Here is a 3,825-nt window from a genome sequence, read left to right as displayed (position 1 = left end):
GGGGCTACCCCTCCCCCCCCCCCCCCCCCTTGGACCCCGTTCACAGGGGCGCTGCCTCCAGACTCCCGTTCGTTTAAGGGTTTCGCCCATTAATGACAATATACTTTGAATCATGAACAAACTCAAACAAGTGTGCACTCTACACCACTCTTATTTGCTTAATGTTTTTCAAGATTATATTTGGTCAACAAATTAATTCATTATACTTAAATACAAATTGATAACACAAATCACTAACATTGATGGTTAAAACATATGTTTTTTTTTGAACGACAAATACAATATAATCCTAAACTACTCCTAAATCCACCTATATCTGTGACGAAACTTGAACCCTCAACCTCAAAGAAGGATGACAATATCTGATACCACTGAGCTAGAAGCTCTTTGGTTGTTAAAGCATATGTTCAATTGATAATATATCACCATTTTTTATGGTAAATTTTTAGCGACTAGTTTTGGACAACGGTTGAAAACGTTTTAATAGTTTATCAAAACGATTTAATTTCTGTAATGCAATTCCTTTTTTTTATCAAGAAAACGATGATATTTAAGAAATACAATAGTCGACATTTAATCATTGTGTTGAATAAGCAACATGTTGGTTTAATCAGCTCAAGACAAGCACGCTTGTCTTATGGCCATCTTTGTCATTGCTTACACAATTGCATGGTCAACCCTTGTAAGCTACTCATACTCATAACTTCTAAATATTTACTTCTATGATTTCATATAATAATGATAATATTTGGGTAAAAAGATTAATTAATGGAAGTATTTGATTCTTAATCACATGACTCCTTTATATAATATTGCCTTCATGTTGTGAAAATTCTAATGTCTAATCCAACATATAATTTTTAAAAATGTTTAATTGTTTAGAAGTATATTAGATACTTTGATAAACCATAAAATGTTATAGACCTAAATCAAAATTGTTATTTTAGAATAATAATTTCCTCTCAAGAAATGTGAAAACCTTTTATCTTTTCCATATATGAAGATATCACAAATAGAATTTTGTTGTAATTTTCAAAAAGATCTCAGTTTAGAATCCACATCATAAATCGTCTTATTTAAGTAGATGAACTAAACATGTCTTTAACACACTTTTAAAGTTTTTCATATAAAACAGACACTTTTTATTAAGTCTTTGCATACATAAGTACGTATATACTAAATGCATGCCTTTGCTGACCCTAGCCATCCCATCTTGTGGCCTTATAACTATAGTTAGTGGTTTACATACGAATTATAAGCCTTAAGACTTTTAAAACCGACTAGATAACTAAATTGAACTCGTGCAAACCACCAAACAGAATAAGCATATTTATAATATTTGGACCGAAAGAAACAATCCTTATAATATCATTATTAACCGAGTTTTTAACCAGATTGGTGTTTTTGAAAAACTTATTTACCTAATAGGTATAATGTTAAAATTATTTACCAAATAGGTTGTTTACTTATAAATAAATATCCTGCCCTAATTTTTTCTTTCTTACCGAACAAACTCCGCCCTCGGTAAAAAAACGAAGCGGCCATACGTCTGTTATCTCCACCGGCGAATCCTGCAGCGTTCCAGCCGGCGAGGCGACCCCTCTCACAGGTTCAATCCCACTGCCTTGGTCCAATTTTTGAATGTTACCTTCGATTTATGCCTTTCCGATTTTGAACTGTAATCTTCTTTTAGGTTCACTGTACTGGATCTTATTTGATTAGATTTTTTAAAATTCATGTCTACATTTACGAGTATTTCGAATTGCTGTACGGGTTCACTCTATTAACCTAAGATCTTAATAAATTAATAGTATGATATAGTTGTTGTAATAAATACATGTTAGCTTGCATGCTTTTTTAAACTGATTAAACCATTTAAAACATTTGAATTTACGTACTCATATTTAGGTATTCACTAATAATTACGCCCGTTAAAAAATACCCAATAATTACTAAGAATGTATAAAACTTAATTGTTTCCTTTATTTAAAAAATTAAATCCTAAACAATCTAGAATTATTTCCAATACTTTCATATCTGAATAATTAAATAATCCGAAACTGATTAAATATTCCTTTGAGATTCGTTTTATATATGATCTGGATTTGTGAACTAGGTCAAAAGTCAACCTTCGATATTTATCTTCGCAAGTGGACGGTCATGATTTATTTAAAAAAGGTTACTTAAATTTGCTAATTACTCTAACATAGTACTTACTATTATAGTAAAGTTCCATGTGCAATATGATAGGAAAGCATGTGACAAGCTCTTGTATATAATCCCTTACCCATTCTTCATGTTTTCTCAACCCTAATACACAACGCACAAAAGCTGAAAATGGCTCAAATTATTCTCTCATTCTTCATCATCTCTCTCACCATCTTTGGTTTTTCGGGCACAGTTGAGTCGCGCTCACGTGCAAGGATGTACCTTCAGGCACAATGCCAACAAACAATATACTTTGATCTATGTGTGAGAACTCTTTTACCCTATACTACCAAAAAAGAACTACCAAGCCCACGAAGATTAGCTCAAATCACGCTAACCACATGTCTAGTCAAAGCTCGGTTTACCAAGGTTTATGTAGGCATGATAGCAAAACAATACAACAAAACAAAGAATCCTGGAGAATACCAGGCTTTGGAAGACTGTCTGAATCAAATCAGTTATGGAGTAAACCAAATTACTCAATCCGTCAAAGAATTACAACAAATGGATACAGATGTGGAAGAAAAATTTGTGTGGCATGAGAGTAACATTAAGTCGTGGGTAAGTGCTGCCTTAACGGACACTACAACATGTATGGATGGACTTTTGGGGGACACACTTGGGTATAAGGTAAAAAGTATGATTAAAGCACGGTTTTTGAACGTTAAACAACTCGCTAGCAATTCTCTTGGGATGTTCAATCGTTTCACTACAAGGCATCGTGCTTCTCGCGCCATCAGGAACCCTTAAATTTGGTTATTATAGAGTCTTATATATATACATATTTCAAACTAAAAAAGGTTTTATGTTAAATTATATGGTTGTGTTTGAGAAATATTTCTTTAATTTAATTCATGTCGAAGCGATATACGGTCGATGTAATATGTGAATATCAAGTTTTGAGAAATATATAAATTTACAAGTCTTGCATTGTTTTTGAAAAATCAGTCGTGACATTTGGTTAAACACATAATCAATAGATCAAATGTTTTTATCACTACAAAGAATATAGGCGATGAAAATAGAGTATCCACGTACTTCTAAACATGTAATAAACATTTAGTCAGTCTAAAAGACCACGTACTTCTAAACAGGTAATAACCGTAAATTTAGTAAAATCCATATGGCTGAGCAGATCAAAACAGGATTTGGTAAATTTAAAACTTAAAAGAATAATGAAAAAAAAAATAAAAAAAAAAAAAGAGAAAAAGAACTCGTTTGGATCCCCTTTAGGAAGAAACACCAAGTGTAGTCATTATACAACTTTTTTAAGTAGTTCGCCGATGCTTTCACAATAATTTATACATTTCGTTAAACTTCAAAAATTATGAATTATTATGTAGGTAGAAAAACTGTTGTACGAATCCCTTCCTAATAAGAAATGATGGCAAGCTTCTATAAACTTTACCCTAAGGTCGACGTGGGATAACTTTCCACTTGATAGCTTGTGAGATAACTTTCCATTTGATAGCTTTCCAGTCTTCTGTCTATCTTATTAATTATATAAGTTTTCATTTTCAAATTAAACCTGTCATATTTCTTTTAACTTGAAATACTAACACCTTTTATATATATATATATATATATATATATATATATATATATATATATATATAT

The 3,825-nt window shown here is 31.6% G+C and overlaps 1 pseudogene; it reads left to right on the top strand.

Moving 5' to 3' along the window:
* Positions 1–2,290: 2,290 nt before the first annotated feature.
* On the top strand, positions 2,291–3,024 carry LOC145094928 (pectinesterase inhibitor 9 pseudogene; annotated as a pseudogene).
* Positions 3,025–3,825: the final 801 nt, after the last annotated feature.

Source organism: Lactuca serriola, chromosome 3, assembly GCF_051521515.1.
Source record: "Lactuca serriola cultivar US96UC23 chromosome 3, Lser_US96UC23_V15, whole genome shotgun sequence".
Classification (NCBI taxonomy): domain Eukaryota; kingdom Viridiplantae; phylum Streptophyta; class Magnoliopsida; order Asterales; family Asteraceae; genus Lactuca; species Lactuca serriola.
The sequence above is the reverse complement of the archived record's forward strand: the minus strand, read 5'-3'. Positions and strand labels throughout refer to the sequence as shown.